Genomic DNA, 19,372 nt, shown 5'->3' on the forward strand with positions numbered 1-19,372 from the left:
TTCTTCTGGGGTTTTACTAAAACTGTTCGATCCTTATTTTCTTTCTGCAAAGGACCCTCACTTTCTAATTTCATTTGCTAGATCAAAGCTTTTAAAACTGTGGATCTTACAGTTTATATATAATAGAATGTGGGGGTTGTGAACAGTAAAAAGCTATCAAATATTCTGCCAAGATTTCCTTCTTTATGTAAAAATAAACAAGTATTTAGGGTTAGGGTATCTCATTAGGATGCAAATTTCCTTTTATCTTGGTACATATACCATACCATATATATATATAAATTATGTATATCAATGATTTTTAAAAATAAATTTCTTTATTATTTATTATCAATAAATGTTTGATTTATTTTATATCTATTTTATATACCTCTATTACCAGGATTGCATAAAAACGAAACCAGATGAAATTTCTCAGATGAAAAGGGGTCTCAAGTGGAAAAAAGTTTAAGAAGCCCTGGGCCAGATCATCTCCAAATCCCAAGGATCAGTTTCTTAGTGATCTCATCAGTCAGTAGATACGAGTATCATCTCTCCTGAAATTTAGTCCCATATTAAATCTGTGATCTTCCAACTGAATGGTCTGTAACTATCTAAATTCAACAGGGGAAAACAAAGGTCATTCTGTCTCTTCCCTAAACTCTACAACCTAGAGACCTGCTGGAATGGTCCCTCTACCCGACCCTGTCCCATCAATCCAATTCTTTTTGAATTAACCACCACATCCCTGGCCCAAGTGATTACCAACATAGTTCAGGCCCTCTTCAAGTTTTGCCTTACTGTTGCAATAGTTTCTAACTCTGGTTTCTTACCTCTTATCTATTATCCACACAGCTAACAATTGTTATTCTTTTTTTTTTAAAATATTGACATTCTTAAAATCCAGGTTCACAAACCTATAGTGGTTCCTAATTCCTCTGTTTAGCATTAAAACACTTTGATGATTAGACATTTTCAGTTTACTTTTCCATGCTTTTTGCTCATTACTCTTCTTTAAGCTTCCATCCAAATTGTCCTACTACTTTCTCTTCCTCAAATAGCACAGGCCACCTCCCTATCTATTACATACTTTCTTCATCTCTGCTTCTCGGAATCTCTTGCTTATTAAAAAATATCAACTTAGGCTACTTTTAACATGAGACCTATCCTGATACTAGTGCTGCTCTTTTCATTCTCTAAGTTACTAGATAGAGCAATATTTATTATTTATATTCATCTTATTTCCCCCAATAAAAATAAGTTCCTTGAAGGCAGGAGCTACTGTTTTTTTGTTTTTGTATCGCCAAAGCCTGGCTAGGGCAGAGCTGGACACAGTAGAAGCTTGACAAATAATCTTTTTCAAAAGCAATCAAAAAATGATTAGAGCTAAAATAAATCCTAGATATCATGTACTTGGACTCCCTCTTTTTACAAATAAGGAAACTGAGTCTCCAAAAGATGAGGTTTCAACACTAGATTGTAAGAAGAAGAACAGAGCCTAAGTTTCCAGCTTTCTAGTATATTCCACTATATCATTATCTTCTCCTGAGGTCAATAAAATACCTTAACTGAACAGTACACAAAATATGAGAAATGAAAATTGTGACACTGGGTCATCTTCTCAACTTTCATTTTAATTCTAGGTGGAATTCTTGACAGGATTTCTTAAAAGGATCCAGACTCCCACATCATTATCCCCAATCTACCATTAAAGTGACTTAACTGCTTAAAATATATAATGTGATCGCAGCTATTAAACATATTATTGTTAACAAAAAAGGAAGACTATATGCTTAATAAGCAGTAAAGTTGAGAATGACCCAATCAGTTTCATTTAGTTCATTAGGACAATCTTGTTTCTAGAGAAATGTACTAAGAGTGGCATATAAGGGAAAGGGAAAACAAGAAAGGGGAAGCCAAGACTATTTATTAACAAGCATCAGTGTGCCAAAAGAAAATATCTGTTAAAAAAAAAAAAAAAAAAAACAACATTTCTATTACATAATAGAGAAATCTAGGAATTAAAATAAATCTGTCCATCACAAATAACTCAAAACCAAAGCAAACTTTTTTTTTTTTTTCTTAATTGGCTTATTTGGCTATGTCCACTTTAAAAAGAGCTTTGGAAGGCCTTAAATTTTTAAAAGCTAGATGTAAGACTTTCTCTACCTGGTGCACCAAAGAAGTAATAATCAAATCCAATTTGGTCCAAAAGCATTTATGAAATATTTACAATGTGCAAGACCCTGAGAATAGAGAAACAATTTTTTAAAAGTCCACTTCTTCTCTCCCACAAACCCAAGAAATATACTTCTATTAGTAAAACATTTTACAGCTACAATTAACAGTTAGCCAGAGTTTGTACCTGGGCACACCCTTTGGGAAAAAAAAATAATAATAACCTTCCATTTTCTCCCACATCTTTGGATCCTTTTCTTTGTAAATGCAACCATCCATAGTACAAAAATTCCATCAGAGTTCTCAAGGTGATGTCAGGGAGAGGGAGGGGCGAGATTAGAATACTTATCTATTCTGGGAAGTGTGGCAGGAAGCTAGACTGATCAAAATAGTTTATTTCCGGCTTACAAGTCCCAACTGAAATAGGTCCAGCCTGGAGTTCTGCTGACATGGAAAGTAAAACTCCACTAGATGGTCCAGGCCATATCAGTCCTCATAGCCAAGAGGGAGGATGGCCAAAATGTTTGTCTCCATGCTGATCAGCATCTGAAATGTTTGGCACCATGCTGGTCAGCATTTATGAAAACAAAAACATCTTTAAGGAAAATGACGAAACAATCTCATTTAAAATAAGATTCATTTTATGAAAATGATTTATATGAAAATATTCAGGATTAAATCTATTAAGTGATGTACATCTATCAGTGTCAGGGGCAGTTTATATAAAAATTACACTTCCTAGTCCCATCCAGCTTACTTTCTAGGACAGTATATAGGCAGAGCCTGTTCTATTGATCTTTACTAAGAGAAAATCTAGATTTCCCCTCTCCCCCGCCCAATTTAGCTACAGAGAATTGACAGTATTCAAAGATATTAAGAGATAGGAATATATGAAAATCTACCATCACTCTGATGCACATTTTGAATTGTGGCCAGATACTTTTATGCTGAAGTCTGAGCAATTCTAATGTCTTTCTCCACTCCAAATTATGTTCTCTTGATTTGCACTTCCTCAACACAGTATCATTTTTAGATTCAGTTACTATAGTAATTACAATGTGCTGGCCCCTCTATGTAAGTTTCCTCTATTTTCTTTCTTTGGTCACCACTAATAAAAAAGAAAAATCAATTTTAACCCCTATAGCTCTTCTAGTAGAGAGGGGCATGTTTAGTGGTCCTAAGTAATCAGCCATTTGCCTGTTCAAAGATTTGAAGGAATCAGGAGATCTAAGGACATGGTTTAAGAAGATATCATACCACCAGTGTGTAATTTAATCTCATTCTTTCATTCTTATCTCATTTTAAAAAAGGGAGATGAGTTAGGAAAAAAATCCCTTTTCTGAAGAAGGTGAGTAGCAATAGTTATTAAGATTTTGCTGGAACAATGAAACTGATGGAACTAAACTGAGCCCAAAGCAAGGCCTATACCTTCCTGTGAGTTACTTAGCAGACAGACCCTTGCTGGAAAGCATTGTTAATGCTCACTCACCATCAATGCCCATTTTGTGCCATTAACATCATAAAATACATAGCAATCCCTATTCAAATACTACCATGTCAGAGAGCATTAGTAAGCCAGAGCACACAAAAGCATCTTGCTCACTGAGAGATTTCTGGATGCGTCTACTCCTAATACTCTATTATCACGGCCCCAGAACAGAACTTCTACTACCTTAGAATATAAACAGTACTAGTGTCTTCCTTTTCTAGTCCCTTCATTCCTTACATGCAAAATAACTTAAATTACAAAACTCTTCAAATCATCTACTCTCATATATTCAGCTACTTTTCAACAAATTGATTCAATTTCCCAAAAGTTTTTTTAAGCAAAGAAACATACAAAAGACAAGCATCTGAACAAACCAAAAGTAGATTTCCACCTCTCCCCTTGCCCAGTGACCAATAATCTCATACTCCAGAAAGAGATTATTTTCAAGATGATGATTAAGAAGTATATCTTGTGTATAAATCCATACATAGAATCCTTTTAATGTAAGTTTGTTTCACTTAAGGTGTCAGACTGTAACAAAACAAATGTTTTGCCACAGAACATTGCCAAAAACCACCGCCTTTAACAATGCAAACTCATTCAGAATAATGTAATAGTTTGAATTTGTTAAAAGTCAGGATGTGAATTTACATGACATGAAGTTTTACTTTTTTTCAACTATATGCCAAGCACTGTGCTAAGTACTGGAACTGACCCCTAACAAATTCACCAGATACTTTGGTGAACCTTCTGGGAAAAATAAAAATAACTCATATTTTGTACCCAAAAGAATCTATGAGAAACTATAGGTATTTTCAAAGTTCATTTTCCTAAGCACTTTGGGAAAAAAAAAATCCTCCTAATACTTCTTTTAATAAAACAGACCCAGCTGTATTTCAGAGAGATCATAAAACAGGGAAAAGGACCTACATGTGTAAGCATGCGGTAGCTTTTTTTGTAATGTCAAGGAATTGGAAATTGAGTAGATGCCCATCAACTGGGGAATGGCTGAATGAGTTACGGCATATGAATGTAATGGATATTATTATTCTGTAAGAAATGATGAGCAGGCCGATTTCAGAAAAGTCTGTAAAAGACTTACATGGGGCAGCTAGATGGCACAGTGGATAGAGCACCAGCCCTGAAGTTAGGAGGACCTGAGTTCAAATTTGACCTCAGACACTTAATAAACTTCCTTCCAGTGTGTTAATACTTCCTAGCGTTGTGACCCTGGGCAAATCACTTAACCCCAATTGCCTCAGCAAAAAATAGACTTACATAAACTGATAGGGAAGTAAGCAGAACCAGAACACTGTACATAGTAACAGCCAGATTATCAACCATGATAATTTGACTCTTCTAAGCAATGTGTGATCCAAAATAATTCTAACAGATGTGGAATGGAAAACAACATCTGCACCCAGAGACAGAACTATGAAGACTGAATGTGGATCAAAACATAGTATTCATCTTTTCATTTATTTGCTTTTTCTTTCTTATGGTTTTTCCCTTTTGGTCTAACTTTTTGCACAACCTGACAAATATGCAAATGTGTAAAAGGAATACATATTTAACTTATGTCAGATTGCTTGCTGTCTTGGGAAAGAGGGAAGCAAGGGAGGAAGAAAAAATTTGGAACACAAGTCTTACAAAAATGAATGTTGACGGGGCAGCTAGATGGCGCAGTGAATACAACACCAGTCCTTAAGTCAGGAAGACCTAAATTCAAATTTGGCCTCAGATACTTAATACTTTCTAGCTAGCTGTGTGACCCTGGTCAAGTCACTTAACCCCAATTGCCTCAGCAAAAATAAATAAATAAATGTTGAAAATTATCTGTACATCTCACCTGGAAAAATAAAATACTATTGAAAAAAATAAAATATTAAGTAGAATTTGGAACTTCAAACTCAAACTCTGCACACACAAAAAATAAGTCCATCCAATGCAACTATTAATATATATGTTAATAACACAAAATAGTTATAATTTGTATTTTTGTTAAAGATTGACTCAAATAGTAATAACATTTTTCATAAATTCAAAAAACTAATCAGGCCTTTGTGCAAATGATTCTAGATCAGAAAAACATAAAGACTAATCTCAACTCATTTAACAAGAAAAAAGCTTGGGAAGTGATGGTAGCTTGGTAGATGAAACCAAAAAACTCCCCCGCTATGTCCCAACAACTTCAAATTAAGGGAAGGACTATAACTATATGTCAGACTGGGAATGATGTCAGTTTTGTCAGATTTGAAAGAATAAAAAAAGCATTTGTAAAGTACTTAGTATGTGGTAGACTCTGTGCTAAGAACTATGAAATACCAGAAGGATTTGGGATCAGTGTAAGGAACTGTCAATTCATGAGATATGGAAATTCTCTCTGGAGCATCAACCCATCTAAAACTTAGCAGAAAAAACTCAGGGAACTGGCTGAGGCACAGGAATTAACTGACTTGCCCCCAGAGTCACAGTATCTCATATTCTGATAGCAAGAAATTATTTTCATGAAACATTTAATGTTGACCATTTCCATGTCAAAAAGAAGCAGGACTGGGAGCAGTTAGATGGTTCAGTAGATAAGAGCACCCAGGCCTGGAGTCAGGAGAACCTGAGTTCAAGTTTGGCCTCAGATACTTACTAGCTGTGTGACTGAGCAACTTGCTTAACCCCAAATGCCTGCTCAAAAACAAAAAAAAAAAACAAAAAAAAAAAACAGGTAGGATCTGAAGCCAAGTACTCCTGTGTCCTAACCTTAAACTCTATCAACTATGGTAAGCAGCTTGATGATCACCCTATGATTTAAAACTAAAATAGTAATAACCTTAATTTATGCTAAAAACAATTCACAAAACTTTTGAGTGCTTACATTGTGTAAGTGCACATGCCCGAGCACACGCACACAAAAGAAAGTTAGAAGTTATCAATCAATAAACTTCTATATACTGGAGAGTGTGCTAGGTTCTGGGATATCAATACAAAAAAAAAAACAAAACAAAAAACAAAAAAAAAAAAAAAAACTATCTCCACTTCTAAAAAGATGCTCTGGGTTACTTACTGGATTACTAAATGCCTAGCCATTTAATTTACTTCTCTGGACCTTAGTTTATTCAATAGTAAAATAAAAAAGTTGGATTAGATTAGTTACTTTTTTTTGGTTTTGTTGTTGGTTATTTATTCACTTCTTTGTTTATTTTTAAAGCTTTTTATTTTCAAAACATATGAACGGATAATTTTTCAACACTGACCCTTGTGGTTTAGATTTTCCCCTCCTTCTCCCCCTCTCCACCCCCTTCCCAGATGGCAAGCAATACAAATACATGTTAAAATATGTTAAATCCAATGTGTGTAAACACATTTATATAAGTGCCCTTTATACTTTATAGATCAATAAAGTTCCCTGTCTCCATCCCTCCCCCAAAAAGCTGGCCTCAGACACTATATCACTTCTTAGCTGTATGACCCTGGGCAAATCACTTACTCCAATTATCTCAGGAAAAAAAAAAGGAAAGAACTGAGGTAAATATCAACAAACATGAATAAATGTTTTTATTTTCTATTATCTATAAAGCATCTCTATTAGGCACTGAAATATTTTTGGATTTATAAAGTAAGGATATAATTTATGTTCTTTAAGTTCATAGTCTTAATTTAAATTTAAATTAAATAATTTGAAACAATTTTAAAAAATCATTCAAATTCAGTTTTTCTATCCCATCTCCCTACTCAACTTCTGATTCCTTCCATCTCTCTCCATTCCAATCTACTCTTCATTCAGCAGTCAAAGCAATTTTCCTAAAGCACAGGTCTAATCCATGTCCTTCCCCTACTTCCCCTCCCTATTACTTTCAATTCTCTGCTTGATATTTAAAGCTCTTTGGCCTTATATCTTTCTAGTCTACTCAATATCCCATATTCCTTGATTTACTGACACTTCCCTCTTGCTTGGTTGTGGTTGTTCCCTGTGCCTAGAATATTGTTGTTCATCTCTGCCTAGTGGCTTCCCTTCAGTCCCAATTAAAAGATCACTTACCAGATGCATTCATAAACACCTTTGAGTAAGTGCCCTCCCTGTATTAATTATTCCCTATACTGTATGTAGCTTGCTTTGTATATCTTTGTATAACTTTGACTCAAGATTGTCCTATCTTGCCTCTTTTTGTTTTCTTAGTGCTTATCAAAGTGCTTGTCATATAACAAGCACTTAAATAAATGTATATTGATTGGTTTTAAAACTAGGCTCTCCCTGTCCTATGATCATGCTACCTATGTCATGCTAGGGAGTGGAATAAGTATCACTATCCATCATGAAGTGCAATGCAGCTCCATTTTTCTTTTCCTGGCTCTGGTCTGGAGAAGAGAATTGTTTTGGGTTTCAAAGCTTCATTGTAGGTTATATGGAAAGTAAGAAAAAACAAAAGTATTGAAAAATATCAACCAAGATCTTAAACAGAAAGGGGGCACTTATAAGCAAGACTGGCTCTACATAGATCATAATTCAAAGTTGGCTATACTTTCTTTGTGGAAAACCATCTATTAAAAAAAAAAACAAAAAAAAAAAACTGGAATTATGGTCCAAAACAAAAATTAGATTTAACCCCTTATCTCTTCCTAGGTATTCTCTTGTCTCCCAAACTAAAAATTTTATGAAAAAAACAGTGAGAGGGTAATAAAAGGTGATGAATGAAACTGATGATGATAGCTGGTAGAACAATGGTTAGAACTCTAGGCCTAGAAGAGGTAGTTCAAATCCAGCCTCAAACATTTACTAGCTATGTGACCTAGGGCAAGTCAATTAGCTTCAGTCTTTTCTCAAGGACAAAAACACTACCCTCACAAAGGTTGTTGTGAGGATCAAATGAGATAATGATTTTAAAAAGCACAGTTCCTGGCATATAATATATATGCTATACCTTCCCCTTTTTCTCACATTTCTGATCAAATTCATATACAAATGGTATTAACAGTGTTTTTTGCAACACACTGCTAGATAGCATTTACTGTCCTGTTATCACCATACTATAATGGGTAGACAAGAATTCTAGGATTAGAAGATCATGAATCTAGATAATGAAAAGACCTCACAAATCATCTAGTCTAACTCCTTGATTCTATGTAAGAAAAAAAAAAAAAGAAAAGAAAAAAAGCCTTCTAGAATTAAGCATCCTAACATAGTCTACCGATTTTTCAGGTAAAATCTGAAAAATAAGTTATTAATTTTAGAATAAACATGAGTTATTCCTTACTTAGTGAAGGTGATTCAAAATTGCCATAGTCCAAACTGGAAAACTGTGAAGTCAGATCACTCTTGGGAATTGTATTTGGATATCAATGATGAGCCAAAGGGCCTACAAAGCACAGATGTCGTCTGTTTCCTGTGGCTCACACCAGAAATAGAACTCCTGTAAGAGGCATTAGCCCATACTGTAATGGGGAGAGAGGTAGATAATGAAGCAAGATTTATAAAGGCAAAGTCTCTGTAGCACTACTTGGATCCCAAGTGAAAAAAAATACAGTGACCATCTGTATACAATTCAAGTGAGAAAAGCTATAACCAATACAGAAACAAAAGTATCCACAAGACCATTTCTGGTGGGATGTAATAGTGAGAATAGTATACATAATCAAAGGGAATCTAAGTAATCAAATACCCCATGCTATTCTACATGGTAGGCAATGAAAAGATGTTTTATTTTGTAAGAATCAAGTAAGACCCAACCATATTAACTGTGGAATAACTGGGTGGAATTAACAATGTGAACTGATGAAAAGCATGATCTTCAAATAATATTCCACAAGAAATTACGTTTTGAAACATCTTTGTACATATAATACAAATGTAGCCCAGTATCTTGCACACAGTAGGTTTTCAATAAAAACTTATTTCACTTTGTTCTCACAACCCTAAAAGGTAAGTGTTATCTTTAAAGCCATTTCTATAGATGAAAAAACTGAGGCTTAGTGACTTGCCCAGAGTTATACAGCAAATTAAGTGATCAAGCAGAATTTGAACTCAGGTCTAACAGAATTCAGCTGCCTCTCAAAGAACATTTGTTGATTTACAATGGTGCTATGTCAAGTACTATAGACCTACGAGACATTAATTATCACTATATGGGATCCTTGCACTATTTCTCATTTTATGGATGAAGAAATTAACTTACTCACTTAGCCTTTCTCCCATCACAGAGACAGCATGTCCCTATAGTTTAATGAGCTCATATAAACATCTTATTTTAGCAGTTGAATATTTTTAGTTTTGCACTAATGAAAGGTGGCTTTAGTTTTAGAACAACATGCAGGTACTCAATATTAAATACTCAGCAAAAAAGAATATCTTATTAAATCAGACTATAAGAGGAAATAGAGAAATAAGACCTTTTCAGAAAAAAATTCTATCAGAATGGAAAGATGACAGTTGAAAATAAAAAAGTCCTCATTTTCCCTTAGTCATCTGAAATAAAATACCAGAAATCCTACCTCATATTTTACAGAGACTTCATTGTACCTAAGTAACCAAACTACCTAGCATGAATATGTATGTGTGGCATGTATGCTGTTACACAGAATTCAGTAAATGAATGAGTAAAAGCCCCAGACTTTCCTCCATCTCCTTAAAATAAAAAAAGATTCATCAATCAAATCAAGAAAAACGCTTTCATTTATACAGAAAATGAAAACCACACTAATACTTAATAATAATAGTCTCAAGGCCATTGATATGTGTCATCAAATGTCCTATGACGATGTTACATCACTGTCCTTGAGAAGAATGAAAAGAGCAGATTAATCTTTATGCATACAACTTCACAGAAAAGTCCTACTTATTTCTCAATAGAGTGCTATAATGTAGAAAGAATAGTTGCGAAGGATTCCGAAGGATGGAGTGGGTAATGAAGTCTCCCTCAAAAAGAACCTCAAGTAGCCCAAGAGGAAGGATGGCTGAGGATGGGCCAGATTTGAGAGGGCTTAAAAAAAAAAAAAAAAACATTCCTAGAGGAAGTTCAGGGCCCCAGCACTGAGAGAGGAGGAAATTCTGCAGGCAGAACAGCTGCAAACTTTTTTTTCTTTTTTTAAGCAAGCAAGCAAAAAAAGGAGATTGGAATTTGGAGGAGAGAGAAACAGGACTGGCATGTGGGAGGGACAAAGGAGGGGCAAGAGTGAGGTCTTGAAGAGCTGTTTTAAGAAGGGGCCAGCTGGGTGGAGACTGATTAGGCCTCTCCTTTTTCCCTTCCATACTCTCCCCCACATATTCCGTGGCTACAGCCCTGCCCTGCCCATGGTCTGGATGAGATACCACTTCAGACGTTCCCTGGCTGTGCTCCAAGAGACTTACTAGCAATACCTCATTCCGGGGGGAAATGCAGCTCATTCTATGAGCAATGAAACATGTCCCAAGAAGATAGATGGTCAAAGGCCTGCAAAGCTTCTCCCCTCCCCATTCTCCAACAAGCTATATGTAGTATAAATAAAGGTAAAGGGCCCATCTTAGCTAAGAACAGCAAAGCTGATGAAGAAATGAAAGGTAAACAATTTAACCAGCTTTAGTTTATTCACTGAAAATGCACCCACTGGAAAAGTATCCATTCAGTGAGAGCTAGGGAGGCTGAATATGGATTAAAGCATAATATTTTCACTTTTTATTTATTTTTTTTCTCATGTTTTTTTCCCTTTTGGTCTGATTTTTCTTGTACAACATAAACACGGAATTTTTTTTTTCAGAAGAATTGCACATACACAAGAAAAAAAAAAAAAAAAGAAAACGTATCCACTAATCACTCATTAACTGAGGCAGATATATGCAACTCTTAGAAAACAAAAGTCAAAGTGGGGAAAAATATTGAGTTGAACTGTAGAGCTGTTGCTTTTGGTCAGTAGCCTCTTTTTGGTCCTATTTAGTCAGCACTTTACATATCTGACAGTGTTCCTTTAAGCAAATTGCCGGCAAACTGTCTAAGCAATTGGAAACATGATTTCCACATGTCTTTGGGAGTCCTGCTAAGTATCTGGAGCAATAGCATTGATAGCATGGCTAAATACACATTCAAGTACCAAATAGTCAGTGAGAATTCCCAATGAAATGGGACTTAGCTGGCATGGAATGTACTTGACCAATCACCCAAAATCACATGAATGCTATTTGTCCTGAGGACTTGGGAGCTGGACCATCCTCACTATAGGTAACCTAGTCTAACCTCCTCATTTACAGAGAAGGGAAGGAAAGGGAAGAAGTACCTAATATATACCAGGCATTGTGCTGAGTGCTATATTCATAATCTCATTTGATCCTCACAAACCCTGTACTATTACACTCCCCATTACAGTTTAGAAAACTGAGGCAAATAGCCCTAAGTGACCTGCCTAAAGTTACATAGCTAGTAACTATTCTAAGACCAAATATGAACTCAGGGCTTCCTGAATTCAGGCCTAATGTTCAGGCCTTTCTGCTCCACCAAGTTGCTTAAGAGACGGAGTTGAAGCCAAAGTCTCCTTCTTTTCTCCAAATATCCTACATCCTCATCTTGGCCAAATTCTTACAAGGGCTCAAGAGAAAATTAAATGCAGACTGCTCTTTGAAATGAAAGCTAATATTCAAAGAATAGATGAGGCAACAGCATCAAATTTGGAAATCATATAATAGCAGAGTTTGAATTCTGGACCTGTTTACATTGTTAGTATAACCATGGGCAAAGCATTTCCTCTCTCTAGGACTTGAAATTTGCTACACTATAAAATCAACTCTAAAATCCCTTTCAAACTTAAATCTCATATTTCCTATACCATATTTATGTTATTTATTATTCAAGAGACAGGTAGGTGGTTTAGGGGATAGAGCACACTGGGCCTTGAGTCAATTAGAGGTAAATTCAAATTAGGGTTCAAGCACTAGCTTTGTGACCATAGGCAAGTCACAACCTGTTTGCCTTGATCCAAGAGAAGGAAATGGCAAATCACTCCAGTATCTTTGCCATGGAAGGTATAGCCCTAGAGATCACAAAGAGTAGGGAACAACTGAAAAACAACTGTTTTCCTATGGAAATATACCCCCAGAATTCTGATTTAAAGTCAGTGGGAAAACAGGACTCAATACATAGTGTGACTTTCTAGAAGTGCAGACTGCATAAAGATAATCTCAAATGTATTACATTTTTTAATTCCCAAAGGATTATCAATCGTTGCTCTAATAAAACCACCTAATAATACTCAAACTAAATTTGACAAAACAGGTGAGAAGACTGATCACAAAAGCCATGTCCATGATGCTGATCTATCAAATTCAAAATCTCCTCCCCTTTCCCCCAATTTCACCTTATATGCATATAATGCTTAGTCCCATTCTTCAGAAGCCTCCCATAATTTATCAGGACTGGCACTGCCCAATTTGAATGTCAGTATGGAAAATGATCTAAAAGAAATACTTTCAAGATTAAAGGAATTTTTAAATTATATTGTGACAAGTATCATGAATTCTGGGAGTTTAGGACCAAAATGAATCCTTGATTGAACGAAGGGAAAGAAGTGAATTCTGGGAGAATTGCTTAATGTTATAAAGAAATTGTCTGTTCTCCCAAGGACAGGGAAGAAAGGGAGTGGGAAGTGGCCACTACAAGAATCATTAAAATCAGCTACATGGACATGTTTTAAATAGACAAGTTTACATAGCTACTTAAGTTACCAAGATAACCTTCATAAAAAAGAATTCAAAGAAGCATGAAGCTGGCTTTGAGTTCATCAGACCCTGAAATACTTCCCAAACCCTTCCCCTTCCTAAACTTCCCCATTTGGACACTGTTGACGACACCTCTATCCTTGAAGTCACTAAGACTTATCATCTGTTATCTTTGTGTTATTTCTCACATATGTCCTCTTTTTACCTCTGCCATCACTGTGGTACTGGCCCTCATCATCAAGCAGACTATTGGAACAACCTATTGGTTCATCACTCTACCACAAGTCTGGCTCTAATCCTTCTTTCAACCAGCTGTTAACTTGACTATGTCACCCCTTGCTCAAAAAACTTCAGTGACTCCCTATAATCAAATATAATCGCCTCTGATGCTCAAAAGATAGGCCCCTCCCTATCTTTCCAGTCTCCTTAGACCTTATACTACCCATCATTACCACACACTAGCCTCTTTGTTGTTGTTCTTCAGACTCATCCTCTGACTAGGCAGTTCCATCCTCAAGCCTGGAATGCACTTCCTCTTTAATTCTGCCTTCTGGTTTCCTTTGTTTCCTTCCAGACCAAGATAAAATTCCACCTCCTACAGGGAACCCTTTACTAATCCTTCTTAAATATCCTCTTACTTATCTTGTATATAGCCAGTTTATACACAATTGTTTGCATGTTATCTGCCCCATTAGACTGAGTTCCCAGAATATAAGGACTTTTAACTTATTTATGCTTCCAGGCCTTTGCACAGTGGTTGGCACATAGTAGTTGCTTAAAACATATTTTATAATATAAGAAAAAAATGTTTCACTGACAGCTTGGCAGAAGGATAAATTTCGTAATAATCTACACTATTCCAATGTGAAATGGATTACCTCTGGCAATTAGGCCTCAGATACCTTCTAGTTATAATAATCTCGGCAAGTCACCTATGCCTGTTTGCCTCAGTTTTCCCAATAGTAAAATGAAGGTTAAAGACCTTTTTACAAAGTTGTTGTAGGGATCAAATGAGACTAGTCTGCAAAGTGCTTAGCACAGCATGTCGCACAAAATACTATATAAATTATTATTCCCTTCCTGGGAGTAGCATATTCCCCCTTGTTGGAGTTACTTAAATAAAATACTGGATGATCACTTGTATGTTATTATGAAGGATTCTTGTTGATGGCTTGAGGTCCCTTCCAACTTTTGAGATTCAGTAGTACATAAACTCAACTCTTTCACATAGCTTTCCATTCTTTCTGATGGATAGTTGGGAAAACAAATATTAGGCCAACAAATCACCCGAAGTCTGCTGGTTCTTTTTTTTATCACGAGTGAGAATGTGAACCCTAACATCTATATGCTAGATTACAAAACCTGAAATGACATCTCTGAACATCCTTGTGGAGAAACTCTAAATATCCAAAGAAATAAAGATCACAGTGTGAAAAAAGAGCAGCATAAATTATGTTATGACCATTAATTCCATTAATCTTACAAGATGATATTGCAACAAAGTTTTTCACTCCATCCTTCAGAAGCCACTTCTCAATATAACTACATTGCCCAACTGATCCTATGTGTACACACTTTAGTTACTGTAGGGGTTCAATTCATAAATCATAAGAAGTGTTATTCCATTTAGGCCTAAGATTCGTTTCAGAAGAGAGTTAAATCTCATTCATTACACTCAATGAAATGTTTGCTACGAAATGCAGCCTCAGATATATTGGCTAACACTAGGCCAAAGATACAAGACACTAAAGTCTAATTATCTATTCCATTTTCTCATGGAAGTAGAGGGAAAGAATATTTTTAAAATAAAACTTTTTTCAAAAGAAATAAATTCCACAAAACAAAACAATACAGGGTAATTGCTTACCTGGAAAATAGTTTGTACTTCAGATCCACCAATCCAGAATGAATGGGTGGGGGATATTCCCTTTCAGACTAGTCTGAGAAAAGACAGCAGTCAATCATCTTCCAAGATTCCTTCTGCTTTACTGTATCCAGTTTTCTTCAACAAAATCCCAAACATGCACTTCGGTAACTGTTGGAAAGACAGAAAGCAATCCATACACCTACCATGGCACCAGTGGCAAATAATGGCCACTATGTAATGGAAGGGTCAGTGGAGTGGTGGATCTGAGTCCCAGAAAACAGGCTAAAACGACACCCTAAGCCAACCAGCTCAGTGTGAAATCTTAAGGAATAAGATTCCTTATAGCAACGATTGAGAGAATAAGAAAATCTCTGCAGCACACAATGGAATATCCTTAACTATTCAGGTTCACCAATTTCTAAATAAGCACAAATTCTCCAATAAAATTTACCCTATTATCAGCTATAAATATATTGCTATTATTCCTTTTCGCTTCTCCAGCAACTAACTAGGAAGGAGGTTGTCACCTTAGAAACCAAGTTCCAAGACATCTTAAAAACAGAGCCCTAAACTTCTCCAATACCTTAAGACATCTTTCTGTTTGTAGTATTTTTATTAAGTATCAAACACTCAACAATGCCAAGAAACTGTAGAAATGCCAGTTTTGTAACCTAAAAGAAAAAAAAAAAATATATATATATATATATATATATAACAGCCATACCAAAGCCAGTGAACCATTAGAACTCAGCCCAAGACCCAGAAGAGAGGTTTCAAGTGCAGATGTGGAAACTCCTCTTTAGAAGAGATAGAGACTACACACTTTGAGCTCTAAGTTATATGATTTGCCCAAGATAACACAGTTAAATGAGAGAGCTGGGATAAGAGCCCTCCTCCCCTAAAGACAGATCTCTGTTTCTCACCCCATGGCTGCTTACTTTATTACTAAAAAGAACCTCAAGTGACAGTTTACTATTAAATTACTGTTTTTCTTTTCGTGAATGCTATATCAACTATAGGAGAAAGAAACACAGAAGAGCACATGAGACAACAGCAATTCTGACAAAAATGAAAATTCCAAAGCCCTCAGTATTAAACCACAAATTGCACCTCTGATCCCTTCGATTTCCACAGTCATGAGTAAGCTGAAGGTGCAGTTTCAGTTAAGTAACCTCAGGTTTTCTGACTTTTCTCAGTGTTTAGACAAGCCAGGTCAAACCTCTGATGGAAGAACAGAGATACAAAAAAGTAGGAAGCCCTCAGGCTGTGTCTACCTAAAATATTCTCATTAGAGCTTGTTTTGTTATGCTTTGGTTATGTCCTATTATCACTAGCCCTCAAGGCAGCCTTAAATGGGGTAGATAGAAGGTCAATATCTCACATTTTGACCACTAATTAAAAAAAAAAAAAAATACCCATTATTTTTAAAGAATCATAATTCCCCAAAGAATAATAATAAAATGGACCATACCAATGCCCCACAAATTTTTCATTACCAACAAAGATTATCAGTCTCTCGGACATAATTTAACCTGAAGTAGAACTGAATTGTTCAGGATTTGGTATAATTGTGGGCAAACAACCCAAGCTTATCCATTCAGAAGCATGCTGGAGTCAGCTCCTACAAGTTCAGGAGAGCTAGCTGTTAAATTTTGAAAATCTTCCAAAATATAGATTAAATTTTAAAACTGTGCTGTGGGGGTCCATTTTTCCCCTGGACACTTGGTAATTTATATTTACCAGATTACTACTTTCTATTGTCTTCACAATTTATAAATCTTAACCAAAATTTTCCCATTTCTTATTATAGAAAGCCTATTCTGCTCCTCATCCTCTCTGCCACTCCTAGATAATTTATATATCCTTATCTGTGTTTATTCTTGTAGCTAACTCTTATGGTGCTTTAAAGTTTATAAAACATTTATCCCTTTCATATCACATAGAGCAGAGCAACCCTGTGAGCTGAAAAATCCTAGTAAAATTTTGGGGGGGGGCCTCCCTTTGTGCTAGAGAAGTCTGATTTTTTCTTTCCTTTATAGGGCATTTGCAATACCTTATTGTAAAATTTGGGTTAAATATTTTGACATATATAGGTCAATGTAAATAAAAATATTGTTTGAACTAAAAATAAATACAAAGTACTTTGGTAATTGGTTATTTTGATACATGAATAATGAAATTGTCATGGGCAAAGTCTAACATGTAGATGGGATAACTGTACATATTTAATCTTCCCAACAATCCTATGAGGTAGATTGCTATTTGCTGTTATTTCCATTTTATAGATGAGGAAAATGAGGCTAAGTGAAGTCACTTCCAAGATCTCAGATAACTAATAAGTATTTGAGATAGAATTCAAATATTAGCCTGGCCAAGCTCAGCCCACGGTTTAGCTACATTACAATATAATATAATTTACTGATAAAATATCATTAGCTTCAGGGCAGAATTTGGTTTGTGGGAATTTTTTGGCCCTTGGAGCCTCAGGGCCCATTCTAAATACTAGATACTTAAATGGAAATTATTTAACTTCTGGATCATTAAAAAAAAAAAAAAAAAAAAAAAGACTTTTTTCCCTAGCTGATACAGATATTTAAGATATTTAAAATATCTAGGAGTAGGATCAGAGTTGCCCTAGATTTATCCTCAAGGAAGTTTAGGAGCCACACCCACCATCACAGAGAGAGGCAGGAAAAGAACTGAGGTTGAAATTGAACTTCTGACTCGAAGTAAATGGTCCTTTTTCCATTCTTCCCTTTTTAGTTTCCAAATTTTTCATCAAAGTCATAGATAATCATGTACTCATTACTTCAAGGGTAGGAACATTTCACCCATTTAGCCATACCAGGTCCTACCAATTCTCCCCTGACAATACTTGGCTGGGGGCTCTACATAGCACTTCCTCTCTAGTCACATAACTACATGTGGCAGAAGCTTTCATCAAGTTATGTTAAATTTTGGGGAACTCAGATATATACATCACTTAGATCTTTGTAAACAAGATCTAATCCCTGCTCAGGGGATTAAGCCTGGAATCCTTTGAAGGTCTTCTTTAGTTGGCATCCATCTTTCCTATTCCATATTATCTTTAAAGACTTCTCCAGAAACAAAGAGTGATAGTATAAGCAAATTAGAACATAGGATAGTTTACCTCTCAGATTTGTGGAGAAGGAAGGAATTTATGTTCAAAGAAGAACTGGAACTCACAACTGAACACCAAATAGATAATTAAGTTAAAAAGGTTTTGTAAGAACAAAACTAATGCAAACAAGATTAGAAGGGAAGCAATATAATGGGAAAACATTTTTACTTTAAGGGTTGTGCTAAAGGTCTCATTTCTAAAATATATAGAGAACTGACTCAACTTTATAAGAATTAAAGCCATTCTCCAATTGATAAATGGTCAAATGATATGAACAGACAATTTTCAGATGAAGGAATTAAAACCATTTCTAACTATATGAAAAGGTGCTCTAAATCACTATTGATTAGAGAAATGTAAATTAAGACAACTCTGAGATACCATTACACACCTCTCAGATTGCCTAAAATGACAGGAAAAGATAATGACCAATGTTGGAGGGGATGTGGGAAAACTGGGACACTAATGCATTGTTGGTGTAACTGTGAACAGATTCAGCCATTCTGGAGAGCAATTTGGAACTATGCTCAAAAAGTTATCAAACTGTACATACCCTTTAATCCAGCAGTGTTTCTATTGGGCCTATTTCCCAAAGAGATCCTAATGGAGGGAAAGGGATGTACATGGGCAAAAATATTTGTGGCAACCCTTTTTGTAGTGACAAAAAACTGAAAACTGAGTGGATGCCCATCAATTGGAGAATGGCTTAACAAATTATGGTTTATGAATGCTATGGAATACTATTGTTCTGTAAGAAATGAATAGCAGGATAATTACAGAGAGGCCTGGAGAGACTTACATGAACTGATGCTGAGTGAAATGAGCAGAACCAAGAGATCATTGTACATGGCAACAAGATTATATGATGAGCAATTCTGATGAATGTCACTCTTTCCAACAATGAGATAATTGATGCCAATTCCAATAATCTTGTGATGAAGAGAGCTATCTACACCCAGAGAGAATGGGAACTGAATGTGGATCACAACATAACATTCACTCTTTTTCTTGTTGTTCGCTTGCATTTTGTTTTCTTATTCATTTTGT

General features: G+C 35.5%; 1 protein-coding gene across 7 annotated transcripts in view; it reads right to left on the bottom strand.

The window, feature by feature from the left end:
* FBXW11 (F-box and WD repeat domain containing 11) overlaps positions 1 to 19,372 on the bottom strand; it is an 80,178-nt gene that overhangs the window by 50,344 nt on the left and 10,462 nt on the right. For 3 of the 7 annotated variants that reach the window (XM_074292063.1, XM_074292064.1, XM_074292061.1), the window contains exon 2: positions 15,184 to 15,351. The exons of the other annotated variants lie outside the window; for them this stretch is intronic. The gene's annotated coding sequence lies outside the window, so the exon portion shown is untranslated. The remainder of the gene's footprint in view (positions 1 to 15,183; positions 15,352 to 19,372) is intronic. 7 annotated transcript variants of the gene reach the window in all.

Source organism: Sminthopsis crassicaudata, chromosome 2 (genome assembly GCF_048593235.1).
Source record: "Sminthopsis crassicaudata isolate SCR6 chromosome 2, ASM4859323v1, whole genome shotgun sequence".
NCBI classification, from domain to species: domain Eukaryota; kingdom Metazoa; phylum Chordata; class Mammalia; order Dasyuromorphia; family Dasyuridae; genus Sminthopsis; species Sminthopsis crassicaudata.